This window comes from Lathyrus oleraceus, chromosome 2 (genome assembly GCF_024323335.1).
Source record: "Lathyrus oleraceus cultivar Zhongwan6 chromosome 2, CAAS_Psat_ZW6_1.0, whole genome shotgun sequence".
Classification (NCBI taxonomy): domain Eukaryota; kingdom Viridiplantae; phylum Streptophyta; class Magnoliopsida; order Fabales; family Fabaceae; genus Lathyrus; species Lathyrus oleraceus.
In genome coordinates, this window is record NC_066580.1 from 386,595,688 (window position 1) to 386,612,761 (window position 17,074).

Genomic DNA, 17,074 nt, shown 5'->3' on the forward strand with positions numbered 1-17,074 from the left:
ATTTTGATTGGAAATATTTTGAAATACAAAAATATAATTTATGATTTTTATAAGTATATTAAATTTTAGAATTCTAAATTTTAATATTTTTTGAAGAAAGTACTTGAAAAATATGGTGATGCGGTCTAAAGTGTCTAAAGTAGTTTCTACTCCCTAATGTTCAAAGATGTGTGATTTTAAATTACACCGCAATTACAGTCTGATGAGGTTGTAGAGACTATCACATCAACAATATTGTGGCTATATTGGGGTTGCCTACAATTTAAAACCATAGCGGATGTAATTGCAGTTGTAGACCTCAATTTAAAACCATAGTTATATCATCATTCATTGATAATTACAAAGAAAGATTACTTCAATTAGCTTCACAAAATAGTTAAATTCAATATTTTTTTTACTACGTTAAATCAAATATTTATAAGCCCAAATAAAATTCAAATTTAAAATCAGTTATTCACAGTTAGTTAAAAGACCGTTATTCAGTTATGCAACTGGTTAAACTAACTAACTATCACTAAAACCGTTAGTCAGTTATATATTTACCAACTTTCTTCCCTCCACCAAACCGTTAAGTTGTGCCAGTGATTGTGATTGACTGTGAGTGAGAAACCCTATGGATTCAAATGACAAGCTTAAAGCAGCTGCGAAATCCCAAGAAGAACTGTCACGGTTGAAGCGACTAGGTTCTTCACTCCCTCCACCACGGATTCCACAAGCATCATCATCATCAACATCGCCATTGACGCAAACAGTTTCTCCACTCGACTCTCGCGACCCAGCATCATCATCTTTATCGACGACGCTATCCACTCTTGCAGCCGAGTCTCCACAAAAGTGGATGTTACGAGAACAAGCATCATTGTCGCGGACAACAGAAAAAGTTTCAGAATCGAGGGAGTCTTCGCCACGAAGAGCGCCTTACAGTCGTCCTCAAGTTCTGCCGCACCCAGGTCATGTGCAGCATGTTGAGCATCAACATCATCATAATGAGAAACGTGAACAAGAAGATGCACAAGGATATAATTGGTATTCTCCGACGTGTTTAGTAATAACCGGAGCTTTATTAGCTTTTCTCATTGTTTTCATTGTGAGTTCTTCTTCTTTACTATTTAGTAATAATCAGTTTATCATCTTGATGGCTTCTTGTTGATTTATCAATCTATTAATTTTTAGGTCCAACAATATATAGATTCAGCTTCATTTCATATTTTGATTCAGGTAGATATTAAATATTTTTAAGTATGAAACCAAACCATGTTAATTTCTTAAATTAAATTTAAATTTTTTGGTTAATTCTGCCTTAATTGGACTTTATGGCTAGAATTAGCAAGAACTTAAAGTTGTGAAGTGTTTCATTGATTAGTTGTATTCACTCAAAATTATGAACAAGTTTTCTTTTTCTTTTTCAGGTGTGGTTTATTGCTACATCTGTTCACATGCTGAAGCATCGTCAGCATCACCATTCAGCCTTTTGAGGCCATTTGTTTGCTCAATATAGAATAACTTTCGTAGAGGACACGCTAGGGTTTTGATTTCTTTCAGGTTGATAAGAGGACTCAGATTAAAATCCAGCCTTAAAAATGTAATAATGTTGAACTCTTTAGATTGATTTTACGGTTAATGGTAGTATAGATATTACTATTGAGATGTGATCTGAAATGTGTTTTTTTTATGGTAGTTATTGAATGTGTTTTTTGTTCAATTAAGAACAGTTGTTAATCATATTGGAAATTTAATGGTAGTTATTGAATGTGTAAATTGTTGATTTTGAGTATAGATTTTGGAAGTGGAAATTTAATTCTAGCATTTCTAGTCTTCCAAATAGTAAACAAACATGCAACCCAAATTGTTGTTATTTTCAATTTCAAGCATTTCTTTCATGTCAGAAAATAACCTGAGTTGTGAGCTGCCATCATTATGATACACTATGCTCACACCCAACTATCTATCTAGTCAAATCCATCCATACTTTAGAAAAAGCACATTCAAAAAATAGATAACATGTTGCCTCTTGCTCACCACATCATCTACAAAACCAGGTCTTCCAAGACACATGCACATGCATAGATAACGTAGATCTTGAAGGTGACGAAACTGGATATGAAGTTGAGTCCTTTCTTAATGGTGAAAATGAAGACTTGATGGTTGGAAACTCAGTGGGTCGGTCAAAAGGAGGTTATGTTGAGGATGAATACATGCTTAACTTGGAGGTTGAAGATGATGTAGACAGGTTTGCATTTGTTCGAGGCACATATCCTTTTGCTTGTGTTTGGGAAGATGTGGACACTTCTAATGAGGGGTGTGGTGTTGGTGGGGAACTCTATAACCTATGTGGCCAACCTTGTCTTTGGGAAGATGTGGACACTAACTTACAAGTTCCAACTTATTTTTACAATAATGCTATCTCTTTTAATGTTGTAAAAGATGAAGAATTTATAAAGATGTGTGAAATGATTACCCAATATGGTAAAGGATATAAACCACCATCTTACCATGATATTCGAGGTAAATATTTAAAGAAAAAAGTTGAGTCTATAAATAGCATATTGGTGGAGCATAAAGCTGCGTGGAAAAAGTTTGGATGTACAATAATGACGGATGGATGGTTTGACCAAAAGAGGAGGACTATCATAAACTTTTTAGTCAATAGTCCTATGGGTACTTTTTTTTTTTTAAAATCAATTGATGCATCTAGCATTTCAAAGACAGCTGATAAAGTTTTCAAAATGATGGATGATATTGTTGAGGAAGTGGGGGAAGAAAATGTTGTCCAAATTGTAACAGACAATGCTGCAAACTACAAGTTGGCTGGACAAATGTTGATGGATAAAAGGAATAAGCTTTATTGGACACCTTGTGCAGCTCATTGTATTGATCTAATGTTAGAGGATTTTGAGAGCAAGATACCTATGCATAAGGAGATTATTGCTTCAGGTAAAAAGATCACAGCTTACATTTATGCCAGGACTGGTCTTATAACTTTGTTGCATCATTACACTGAAGGAGGTTAGTTGATAAGACCTGACATCACTCGCTTTGCAACATCATATTTGTGTTTGGGTTGCTTGAATGATAAGAGGGGAGGATTGTATAGGATGTTCACTTCCAAGCAATGGAAGGATAGTCAATTTTCCAAGACAAAAGATGGAAAATTTGTTGAAAATATAGTCACAAACAAGGACTTTTGGAAGAATTTGATTATTTGCCTTAAGGGTGCTTTTCCATTACTTAAAGTCTTGCGTATGGTGGATTCTGATGAGAAGGCAACCATGGACTATATCTATGAAGCAATGGATCAAGCAAAAGAGGAAATACAAACTAGCTACAATAATAATAGAAAAAGGTATAATTTTATAAAATATCATAGATTAATTTATTTGATATAAAAAGTATATTAGTATTTATTTATGAAAATCTTTTCTTTCTTAAGCTACCAATCATTATGGAAAATTATAGATAACAGATGGGACAAACAATTGCATAGGCCTTTGCATGCTGCAGGCTATTATCTTAATCCACTTTTGTATTACAACCCTAATTTTATAGTAGATAATGAAGTGAAACAAGGAATGTATGCATGTTTAGAAAGAATGATGGGAGGAGACATGGATATGGTGAATAAAATTGATGGTCAACTTGAGGATTTTAAGAGTAAAAAAGGATTCTTTGGGAGTGAAATAGCTCAACGTGGACTAAAAAACAAGACACCAACTCAATGGTGGGAATCTTACGGTGATGCACACCCAGAGTTGCAAAACTTTGCTATTCGTGTTTTGAGTTTGACATGCAGTTCTTCTGCTGTGAGAGAAATTGGAGTGCTTTTGAAATGGTATATTTTTTTAATTTATCATATATATTTTTCATAGCTACTATATTTTATACATTTTAATTTAATATTTCCCCTTTTTAGGTTCATACAAAGAAAAGAAATCGATTGAAACAAAAGACTATGAATGATCTTGTGTATGTGATGGTAAATACAAGACTGACCAAGAATAAGGCTGAAAGGAAAAAGCGAGATCTAACAATTGATGATTTCCAAGATGATGACGATTGGTGGTATGTTGCTGAGGAAGAAAATGCAGGTGGTAATCATGTAAATGTGACTGATTTAGATGAAGATTTGATGCAAAGTACTGGTGCTAAATCAACTAGACATGTAGATGAATTTGATGTCCTTGAAACTATAGAAAGTGACAATGAAGAAGGAAATACAGATGAAGGTGATGAAGGAGATGATGAGGGTGATGATTATGGTGGAGGAGATTATGATATTAATAAAGATGAAGGAGTTAACATTATAGGGAAAAATCCAAACTATCGGCGCCTTTGTGATTTGTACTAACCTCTATGATTTTGAGTATTTTATTTTATGGAGTTTGTTATTTTAAGTTAAGATCTTATGTTTTGGTTATTTTATTGAGTTTGTTATTTTATTGAGTATTTTATTTTATGGAGTTTGTTATTTTAAAATCTTACTATTTTGGTTACGATCTTATGTTTTACGATTTTGTTATTTCTTCTCGATCTTATAAAACTAATTGAGTAAGATCTTTCGATTTTAATTACGATTTTATATTTTACGATTTTAATGTCTCCTCCCGATCTTATGTAAGATCTCGATCATGACAACATTGAAGGTAACAGTGATTGATCAAGATCATCCTGACACGTTGTTCTATTTAAGGGATGAAGTACAATCTGCTTTTCACATTTCCTCGTAAGTCAACCATGTTAGAGATGAGAGCGAGTATGGCAATGAAGTTTCACTTTTTGTTTTTCTTTCTCCTCCCAACATCTAGCGCGTGGCACCCGGTTCCTATTTGGTCCTAGACTCTCTCGAAATCATGCCCTGAATATGTCTTCCACCATGGGCTAGAATATGGGCACCTCAAATGGGCTTTTGGTTGATGGTCAGATTCCACATTTTGAGTTTATAAACCTCTTCCCGTCAAATGTGGCTGCAGACTCCCTTTTGGATGGTGGAAAAAGTATTTTGATGGGCTCCTTGCCTGGAAACCCTAAAAATTGCATCCTTGCATCCTCATTCCAACAGTTTTTGTTGATTCCATTGTACCGGTGTGTGAAGCAAAGTATAAGGATTGTTTAGATCATATTTGGTTGTTCTCATCTTCTATTCCCTTCCCTCACAGACTGGGATTTGAGACTTTTTCTTCACTTTTAGAGAATTCGGAACCACCTTTAATGGCTAGGTTTGGTCCTTCCCCTTTGTTTAAGTGTCATCCAATTGTTACATTTGTTGATCACCATGAGTCGTGCTCAAGCGTAGGTGTATGTCATGATACAAATCAGTTCATCCAGGAGGTTCGTCAGATCATTAGGTGTCTAACTCAGACCCAGTTCTTATTTCATACCATTAGATCCAGGTGTTACTTACTCCTCATCGGGAGTCAGGTATGGCTAACCTCTCATGTGATTCTTGTACTGTTATTGGTATATGTATGCAGGATAATATTCTTACACTAATTCCAGAGGGAGGCTTGAGTTCTATGGTGCTCTCTTTACTGGCTAGTTTAGAAGATTGTATATCTCTTTCTCCTTCACATTTGTTTTAACAGTCACAAACTTATTTGGGTGCCTAAGGATGTTGATAGTGTAGTTGTTAAGAAAGTTCTTAGGATTATCAAATAGGTAGGTTGTGAGCATCTGGTTAGTGATGATGTTGTTGTGAAATATCTCATGGAGTTGGATAAGAGAGATAGAAAAAATAGAGCATCTTGCTTGTCAAAGGGGAAGGTTAGATATTATTGTATTCTTTTAATATTAGGGTGCTATGGAGTAATATCAAAAGAATGAAGGCTATGGATCTTATTTGTATTAATTCATTGGAGTTTGTGGATATTAAAGAAATCAAACTTCTTGTTGCATTTGATTCTCTAGTATATTCCCTATGGGGGAATCTATTAAGTGAGTGGAGTTTTAAGCCCCTCGGGGGGTAATAGTGAATGTCTCCTATCGATTTGGTGAAGTTCTAAAGGGAGAGTTTTATTCTCCTTTTCTGGTCTTGGTTTTCTGGACACCTGCTTAGAGCGAAGAGCTAATAAGTTTTTTTGTTAACATGTACTCCAAAACCTTGTTTGATGATAAGAGCAGTATGTGGTATGATATGTGTTCCCATAAATCCCACCTCAATGGTGAGGTCTAGTGTGTCCTTGGTGACTTCAATGCGACCATCTCTCATAATGAGAGGAGAGGAAGTGATGGTACCTTGGTATCTTTGCATAATGTTGAACGTCTTGCTTTCTCCCCCTTCATCGTTCAAATGGACTGTGGACCTTCCCTTTTTTTGGTAGAAAGTTTACCTGGTTTCAATATTTTGATAGGCAGTTAGTAGGCTTGATCGCATTATGATCTCTGGTGGTTGGTGGAGCCTTTAGGGGACTATTGTAACACCCCATTTTCAATTTAGTCATTTAATCGATTTATCCATAAATCAACTATGAATTGGTGTATTTTATTTTATTATAATATGTGGAGTGCAGAGGTTAGTTGGAATAAGTTAGAATTATGTATGATTATCTTAGTAATTAAGTAATAGGAGTTTATTTAATTAATTGAGTAAATAATATTGGAATAATAAAATTATGAGAAAAAGTGGATTGTGTAGAGATTTTGAGGGTGAGGTGGTAATTACAAGGTTAAGTTGAGGGTAGTATAGGAAAATCATAATTAGGAGGAATATGGTTATTAGAAAATACGAGAGAGATAGAGAAAGAGTCAGTTTGCATCTTACGTGAAAAATTTGGAAGAAAGAAAAGAAGAGTTAGGGAAAGAGGAAGGAGAAGAAGGTCTTAGGAGAAAAAGTTCAAGAATGCTTTCATCAAATTCTGAAATCTAAGGTAATCGGGGAGAAACTATTCATCTATGGGTGTTAAGTTATGAAAGCGTGGAGAGGTTTCCTTAACCTCCTATATGATTTGTTCTTCCTCTGAGTTATGATGAATGTTGATAGAAATCTAATGATAATTCTGTTTTTATATACCATGATGTGAATTGCAATTTTGTGTGTTGACATGTTATTGTTGTATTCTTGAAATCAATAGAATTCATGATTGTATTTGTTAAATTGTTTTATCTGATGATAGATTGATGAGTATGTGATGAGTTATGGTGGTAATTGGCCTACTGTGTTAGTAACTCATAAATAAACTATTTTGGTGTTAGGTATTTATTACCTTAAAGTTGTCAAAGTTACTACTTGAGTAACTCTGATATGTTTTAGACTTGTGTTGGTATACCTTGCTGTTAAGGGTTATTATCCTGTTGATGGTCTGACACAAGTAATAATAATAGTGGGTTACCCTATTGATGAATTTTGAGAGTTATAAGGATTTTGTGAAATTAAATGTTGGTTGATAGGTTTCTAGTTAAATAACAATAGGTAATTGACCTATAATAATAGATTTTCAAAATAAACTATTTTGACATGTTAGATGATGTTTAGGATAGGTCTAAGTTGGAAAAAATGAGTTTATGAGTGAAGTTCCCGTAAGTAAATTGCAGGAAAATACAATAGAGTATTGATCGACTTGTTTCAGACATATCTTGAGTTTCGTAAGTCTGTTTGAGGCCCCCTTCAGTTGCATTAGAAAGCTAACGTGATAATCTTCATGTCTAAGTGGAGAAGTTGGGTCTAGGAGTGCTACAACAATAGCGGCTTTATGGTTTCTATACCATAAACGTTAGCGATTTTGGTCATGTCTTGGTCAGCTTGTTTCACGTGTAATTGGAGTCTCGTGAGTCCGTTTGAGATGAGGTCAGTTGTGTTGGAAAGAGGGTTTAATGTTCTTTTTAATTGGAAATTTTTAAAATTGTATCATAAGTATATAATGTTTGGTGTCATTTTGAAGTCGGGCAAAATATTATGCCCGTTACGAGTACCCGTTCTTGTGATTTGAGTAAACTGAATCGATTGGTGTATTAAGTCCTTCAATAAAAATCATATTCTTAAAATAGACTTTCTAAGCTTTCTGAAATATACTCATTTTCTTGATTCTGACTTTGTTTGATATTTTAAATAATTATTTGAATATGATTATGTTGATTGCGTAAGTAGTGATTGTCGATATGCTACCGTATGAGTATGAATTGATGCATTATAAGTGATGAGTGTTGTAACACCCCGAATAAAATAAGAGAATTATTTAAATTAAGTTAATAATATATTTATTAATTTAATTAAATAAATTGAATTATTGGATTATTATTATTATTATTATTATTATTTGGAATAATAATTAGTGGAAAATATATAAGTTGGAATAAGAGAAAAGGGTTTTCATTTTTGGTAAAGAGTTTTCACGTGAAACAGAGAAGCGGCTGAAAAGTGGAAAGTGGAGAAAGGGCAAAGACGAAGAGCTAGAGAGCAAAGGTTGAAGAACGGAAAAGCTTGAAGCTTAGAGATTGCCGGATTATCTCAGGTAAGGGGGGTTTATCGTCGTTTAATGGGTATTATGGGATAGCATGTAATGGGTAGTGATAAACCGTTGAATTGACCCTAATTGGGATTTAGAATGCTGAGAAAATTGTGATGAATAAGTTGTATGAAAACTGAAATTGAATCGATAATTGTATGTGTCGTGATTTTCCGATAATGTAGCTTTTTACGGAAGTTGAATCGGAGGTCCGGAAGTCCTCCAACGGCGGAAAATGCGGAGAACTCTGCATTCTGCCTCGTGTTAGCGCAGGAACTGCTGTTTTGCCTGCGTTAACCGGTTAACCCAGGGCGTTAACCGGTTAACACTGTTGCGTTTTGCCAGAAAGTGTGTTTTGTCCTGCGTTAACCGGTTAACCCAGGGCGTTAACCGGTTAACACTGTTGGAAATTTGAAAAATTGATATTTTAATGTTGTGAACCTAATTGGTGATTGGCCTACTATAGTTAATTGTGATGAGTAATTTTGTTGGATTTATGTTATGAAGTGTTGATACAAGTATGTTGCTGAGTTGTTCCGTGTACGGAAAGTTGTTGAAAATACTGAGTTGTAGGCTTGGTGAGCCAAAGTTGATTATAAGTTGATGTTGTTGAAAACATTGTTGTATTGCTATTATTATTATGTTGTCGACAGTTTAAAGTCGTGTATGCCATGTACATTCATATGCATTAAGTCGGAGCTTTGCTCACACCACGTTGGCCTGGATTGGCAAATTTTAAGTTGAAAGTTGAAGGCTTATGCCTTGATGTCCAATAAAATGGCAATGATTTTAAGTTGGGAGTTTTACCCCGAATGGTACCACATGCATGACGAGTCGAGTCTCATTAGAGTTGCATTTTGTTGGCTTGTTGTATGGATATTTAATTTAATTGAGGAGTGGAATTGTGTTGATATTGAGTATGATGTTTGAGTTGATGTGCCGTTACTGGATGTATGTTACGATTAGGGTGATGAAATGTGTGGATTTACTTAGCATTACATGATGATTTATAATGCTTATTATATCGATTGAGGAACTCACCCTTACGACTATTTTTCAGGTAACGAACAAATGAGTTGAGTGGAAGCTAATGCTTGGAGTCTAGTGTAGTCTCCTAAGTGGGTCATGCTCTGATAGATGTAACATCGGGAGGGAACATTTTTTTTATATTGTTGTTGATGATTGTTGAACCAGTTTACATGTAGTATGTTGCATGTTTTGAATGATCGATTTGATCTCTATCCGCTGCGTATTGTGCAAATGTTTTATGTTTTAAGTTAATGAAAGAGCATGACAGTTATTATGGTGTGAAATGTTGTGTGACACCCTTGATTGCATATTTACTCTGATTGATATGTGTTATTTTAATTATATACTCGGGGTATTTTAGAAGGGTGTTACAAGTGTAATTTAGGTGTTGTGGTGTGTTGTTGAGTTAAAGATGAGTTGTGTCATACCCCGATTTTGGTCCTGAATTTTTTCCATTTTTTCATTTTTATTTGGTACTTGGCCTAAAGTTCATTTGCATACATTCATGACCAAAGGCAACCATCTACCTCCAAATCCTTAATCATGTATCCATAATCATTTCATCATTTTCGAATTAATTCTAGGAGTAGCGAACTAAGTTCAATTTGATTTTGATCCAAAAATTGACTTTAGAGATTCAAATTGATTTTGAGGATTAGATTAATTTTGGAAATTATTTCAATACCTTTTGTCAATTTAATTTTAGAAGTTTCAATTAATTAGCCATGGTTGTATCATTTGTTGGTAGGTCATTTAACCACTTTTTTTTATCATAAAAAAATTCTGCATGAGTTTACAAATTTCAGCCCATATCCAATAACCCAACTCTATTTTTAAATCCATTTTTGTTTCAAACTATATCCAAAATCCATATCCATTTTCATTATCCATTTGGAACCAATTTAAACCATTTCATAACCCAAAGTTCATTAATCCAAAACAATTATCCAACAAAAGCAAACCCCAATTCCAATCCCATAAGAATTCCATAACAGCAACATCATGTTTACTGCTAAAATTCAAGCATATAGGAATGCACAAATTTGAAGAATAATGCATACACGTCCATACATTTATGTGTTACAAATATGAGTTACAACTGTTTGCAAATTGCCAAAGGGGAAGTCCTAGCCTATGATCCAAATACATAACTTCATGTCAAGCCAGAAACAACGGGTATGTTGACTGCAATAAACTCCTTGTGCTATTTTCTCCCAAAGGTTCGCGAGCCACAACAATTCAGTCACCATTACTAGCAAGTGAGCCACAAACTTCCAGGATGCATTGCAACAAAAGTTGGAGAAGCAGGTTTTTTCCTTTGAGATGGAATTGGTTGCACGGATGGTGGAAAATTCCTTCCATTACTTGATAATGCCGGAACAGTCTTATACAGTGGAGATCCATTGCTAGTGGATGCATCGTTATCGGCACTTGTCCATTACAGTATTCCCGGATGTTTGGGTGCAGGTTGTTTTGAACTACAATGTTGAGGTTGTCGTTGACACTTGCACGCGCTTTCCACGGAATGGTGTTTGGTGGTATGCTATTTTGTAGCAACTCTGTAACATGTTGTTTGGTTGTCGTTGCTTCTATTTTCCATTGACAGCTTTTGCAGTTTGTCTCGACAACAACTTTGATTTCGGTTCTCGTTAGCATCTTTGGATGTCTTAAGATCCACTGGAGCTTATGGTTGTTCTCCTCTACTGCAACTTGCTGCCGTTTGTGAAGTGTGCGTTCGCAGCTTGTTGTCCATTAATAGAACATCTTCTGCATCCAGACCAAGGAATTTCCCATGTGTTTTGTGTCTCTAAACCTGATGGTGACGACAATGCATGGGAATCCAATTAACTTCTGGGATGTGGACTTGACCATGTATCTTGTCGGATGCATGAACGACCTTAACTCGTGGGAAGTAACCAAGAGATTGACTTGGATTTATGATCGAAGTTGCCGCTGATAATTGTTTGGCTCCCCACAGCAGAAGCTATAATAGAGTGTTAATTGTTATTTCGATGCTCACTTAGGTTGACGACGAGGATGCTGTTATTGTGATTGGTTAATAATTATAGGGTGAATTGCTTCTGATGGTTAGCTTATTACAATTTGTGGGACATGGTGCAAAATGAGATGTTGGCTGGTTCGTCTAATTTGATAGCTCTGCCGGTACATATGTATTTTACAGCATGATACATGTGTGGAACTTCATTGGTGCCGCTGGCTTAACAAGGTCTTGGTCATCTTGCAGCAAGATGTACCCGTCCTGTTTCAATTGTGCCCCTAGTCCATAACCGATCACACCAACCATAACCTGCAAAAATTAAACCAAATCACATTGGTCACTATCAAAACCGCACATCAACAAGAAGGGTACTCCTCAAGGAAATATTAAAGTACCTGAATCATTGGGTATAATTGTTGGTATTATCTTCTTGGTTGTGACAATCTTATTTCAGCATTTCAACTTCACAGCAAATTCAAATTGGCTTGTTGAGTACAAATTTGCTTTAGCATGCATCTGTTTCATGACATTGTTTGGATTTGTCGATGATGTCCTTGATGTCCCTTGGAGAGTAAAATTATTACTACCATCAATTGTTGTACTTCCTTTGTTAATGGCATATGCTGGACACACAACTATAGTTATACCGAAACCACTTGTACTACATATTGGCATAGAGATTTTGGATCTTGGATGGATGTATAAACTATACATGGGGTTGTTGGCTGTTTTCTGCACAAATTCGATCAATGTACATGCTGGATTAAACGGCCTTGAAGTTGGACAGACGGTGGTTATCACATATGTTATCTCAGATGCAGCAACAACAACAGCAGAACCTTCTGCAACCAAACCCTGTGAATAACAAACCAAACCGTACAACATTTATGCCCAATTCAATAATTACACGCATTAAATCAGATGGTAATGCAGGAAATACTCACCTTGAACCTCAACCTCATCCACAACCTCCCTGTTACAAGAAATTCACTGCAGTAAAAAACACAAATTAATTAGTCAAAGTTGTAGAGTTTCAGAAAAAATCCCAAATTGGCATTAGGACAAAACAGAGGGAGAAAGCATGAGTTCAGATTACCGTTTCGAATTGTAGCATCAAACAGGACAACCCAATTCTGAGCACAAAAAGCATTTCCAGGAAGTTTCCCTATTGAATCTTTGGATACCAAATTGAAACCCTAAAGCTGCAGAGATAAATAGGAGAAGAAAATCAGTGAGGAGGGGGCGATTGGGAGGCGGAGCAAAAAAAACCCTAGGATTTGAAACAACGAAAATTGGAGAGGCGGACGGAATATCACAAAAAACCTAACTCCAAAATCAAAGCCAAATCGGTATTTGAATAGGCGAGGGAAGAAGATTCGAACATCACCTGAGTCGTCGTCGCCGGAGGTGAGCTTCTTTCTTTTTGTTTCTCCTTAAAACCATGGATCCTTGCATTTTAGATTGAGAGAGCAGCTGAGAGATGAATGATTGAGGGTGAGAGAAACGTGGGGTTGAGAGGGTGAGAGAAATTCGTTGAGATTGAGAGAGCGAGTGAAGTGAGAGAGGAGGACGATGAGGCATCCGTTGCTGTTGCTCTTGTTTTTGTTTTTATTTTATTTAGTTTAAGCAAAACAAACCTTTAAGCTTTTAAAAAACCATAAAAAAAATTAATATGTTTAGTATTCCCCTATTTTTTTATAGTGTATATTAATGTTTGTTAAGGCTGTTTAGAGTTCCCAACCCATTAACCTCTAGAACCCAACAGCCAGGCGGCTGGGTTTTTTTTTGGGTAATCCAACAGATCTTTTTATTATTATTTTAGTTTTTTATTTTTAATATTTTTTGTTCCAATCTTTTCTGGTTTATATACCCAAATGGTTGTTATAAATAATGACTAATCATAAATGGTCTAGTGGAGAGAGGGTTGTTTCATGGTCTTTAGTGGGGTGGGTTCAATACCTATATGTAGCATTTTTTTTCTTTTAGCATTCATTTTTTCCATGTTTATGTTTTAGTATAATTTCTACCATACTCATAGTTTCATTATCATTTAATAACACATATTTGTTTTCTTTTAATTTCATCATCCATTCAAAACCATTTTAAACTATTAAAATCACACTTTTCTCGATTCAATATCGAGCCCATTTTCACACCCTTGTAAGCCGATTGCTTTTAAGCATCGCCATCAACCTCACATAGCTTACTCTTGGGCTTTCTTACAATTAGCCGGTTCTCTTGCACTTACACTCATACTTTGCATTATTTGTTGTTGGGCCCGATTTAATTATTTCATGATTTTGAATCCCCATTTGACAAAATGTACCCCTCTCCCCCGATGTGTAATAATTTTGTACTGTTTTTTTGACTGTTTAGTTAGATATTAACACAAGAATAAAATCAACCATTTCCAAAAATACTAAAATAATGACTCGATCCAACGTCGAGTATTTTCTCAATAAACAAATCAATTCATTTCTCCCTCCTATTCTATTCCATTTCTTTCAAACTTTCATCAAACGCTTGGTTCAACGTCAAGCCATTTTTCCTAATAAAAACTCAAAAAAAATATTAATTCATAGTTAAGACCTTTTCAATAAGATGGAAGTGGAACGTGGTGTATACCGCGCACTCCTGAGACTAGGATTCGAGATGTATATCTCGCCAATCCTAGCTCTCGCAATCATCCAAATTTATCCACTTTGTTTTCTCTCAAACATTCATTCAAATTTCTCTTAAACGTCCATCAATACTTGATCTAGGGTCAAGTCATTTTCACAACAAAACTCAAAATACCTAATTATTATTTAACACTTTCTCAATAAAGGTGGAAATGGAACATGGTGTATACCATGCACTCCTGAGATTAAGATTCGAGACGTATGCCTCGCCAATCTTAACTCTCGCCATCGTCTAAAATTGTCAATGCGGTTTCTTCAAACTCTTTCTCAATCAAATTCCAAAATACTTAATTCCTATCTTAAACTCTTTCAATAAAGATGGAAATGGAACATGGTGTATACCATGCACTCCTGAGGCTAGGATTCGAGATGTATATCTCGCTCATCCAAGTTCTCGCCATCACTCAAAATACATCCAACCAATCAAACTCTTTCTCGCCGCCGTGCGATTAATCAAAAATCTTTTTCATAAATGAAAGATATATTGTCTTAAGTGATACAAAACAATGTTTCGGCCACGATTGTTGAGTAGAGATAAATGACGCTTTTCCGAATGTAGATTTATAAATCCGTTCGATGTGTGGTATGCGTCCACTCCTCATCTGTTTTGGGTAAAATAATGTTTTCATCGATTAATACAATATAGCTTTCGCTAAAATCGACCAACAAACAAACATTTTTCTACCCAGAACTACGTAAGCCTTGATTTCTCTTTTTTTGAGATACGTAGGAGCAGGATTTATAAATCCTGTCAGGCCCACTAATAAAACACTTAGGTTTAATCCTTCGTCAAAAATCCAAAAACATTCTTTTTTTTCTTTCCTACTTAATAACTTGAAAAGCCTAATATTTCAACTAACACTAACGCACACAACTAACCTAATGGTTCCCGTTGAGTACAACGGACGTGAGGGGTGCTAACACCTTCCCCTTGCGTAATCGACTCCCGAACCCTGATATTGGTTGTGATGACCATATCTTATCCTTTCTTTTTTCTTGGGTTTTATCGATATTTCCCCTTTCCTTTTTAGGAATAAATAAAGTTCGGTGGCGACTCTGTTCAGTCCATCATTGCGAGCGTGCGATCGCGCTTCGCTTTGAAGTCGTATCCCCATTTTTTTCGAGGTGCGATAAGTTGCATGTATGTGAATTAATAATTCCATTGATTTGAATTACTATATGTGCTTGAAATGTTTTATTATGTGGAGTATGGTGATCGATGTGGTTATCATGATATTGTTTGTGTTGTTGCAAATGTCGTGATAATGTTTATGTGATTATGAGAATTTTTTTTATAATTATAATGATAATGGGTTAAGTTTAGACGTGTAGTTTCAATGTGAAACTATCATGTTGATGTTGTACAGGAAATTATGCGGTTGATGTGATATTGTTTGTATTGTTGAGTTGTTATGATGATGCATACATTCATTCATGCATCATGAGTTGTTGTTGTTGTGAAAGAGGCGATTAGAGATTTTGATGTTGGTGACTGGTAATTGTCTCAAGCTTGATATTGTGGCTTGGAGCTCAGTGTGGGGCTCGGGGTTTGCTGAGTGAGGCCCATGGGTTCGCAGTTGAGTGGGATGCGGTTCGTAATTGGAACCACTATTGAGATCGGTACCGCATGGGTATGAGTCTGTTGATGTTGTTGAGAGTCAAATTTGCATATTGATTGTGTATTATTATGAAGTGGGTGAAACTTGAATATATGTGTTGTGGTGCATAGTGGATTATGTTTGAATTGTATTGTATTTAATACACTCTGATTATTATGCACCATTAAATCCTTTAAATGTATTTGTCACCTCTTATGTTTAAATGTTGCCTTTACATGGGCATCGTGCAGATACTCAGGAGTAGCATTGCTGAAGTAAGTAAAAGATATCTCTTGGAGTTACTTCTTTAGTTTTTCGCTTTGACTAGTGGTGCCTTCCTCTGATAATATAACATTGGGTTAAGGGATAAACGCTTGAATTGATTATTATGTCGTTTATATTTGAATTTGGGACTCTATATGTTGTTGAGATTTTCTAAGTTGTTTTAAGTTAAGCGTTATGAAATCCTTTTTCTTATGTTATAAAGTTAACGTTTATGAGAATAGATATTGTGAGTTGCAATATTATTGATTAATTGCTTTATTAATGATTCCGCTGCGATGACACCTTAAACATCAGATGAGTTGGATTTCATGTAAACATCCCAAGTATAGATCAAATGATTTAGATGTCATGTAAACATCCTAGGTACAAATGTGTGTATTAAACTATTATGTTGTAACTCATGTTGTGAAGCAGGTTATGTATTTGATGTGAGTGACACCCTGCGTGGTTGTAATTTTTATTAAAATTATGCGTTAAAATTTTATGTGGGGTTTAGGCTGTTACATTGTGATATCAAAGTAGGTTGGTCTATCCGGCCAGGTTGCTTAATTATGTTTTCTCCCTAGTGTCACTACACGAAAAATACAGAGTCACCATCGGATTTTATTTATTCCAAGAGGAAAAGAAAAATATCAACAAAACCCCAAAAGAATGGTCATCGCAACCATGAACATGTTCGGAAGTCGGTTATGCAAGGGGAAGATATCAGCATCTCTCACATCCATCGTACTCGATGGGAACCATATAGATTGTCTCTCTCTTGAATAGGTGTCGTTATTTTAATGCTTATTTGCTAAAGGTTTACAGAGTGGAAATGGATTTTTTATTAGTGTGCTCGCTAAGGATTTGGGCTCTTGTGCCTACATATCCTCATTCGTGCAATAAGGAAGTCAGAGCCTCGTAGTTCGTGGTAAAAAATTATTGTGTGTTGGTTGCTTTTACCTTGAAAAAGGATTTTCGGGATGATGCCCTAAGGCGGAAAATAAGTTTCATGAGTTGATGTTGTTTTTAGGTTTTTGTTAATAGGTGGTTGATTTGAATTGCACC

The 17,074-nt window shown here is 35.4% G+C and overlaps 1 long non-coding RNA gene across 1 annotated transcript; it reads right to left on the reverse strand.

Moving 5' to 3' along the window:
- Window positions 1-12,150: 12,150 nt before the first annotated feature.
- On the reverse strand, window positions 12,151-13,053 carry LOC127119657 (uncharacterized). Its single transcript, XR_007802903.1, has 4 exons — window positions 12,851-13,053; window positions 12,560-12,665; window positions 12,408-12,453; window positions 12,151-12,318 (listed from the first exon to the last, which is right to left on the reverse strand). It is a non-coding gene; the product is annotated as an uncharacterized LOC127119657 (long non-coding RNA).
- Window positions 13,054-17,074: the final 4,021 nt, after the last annotated feature.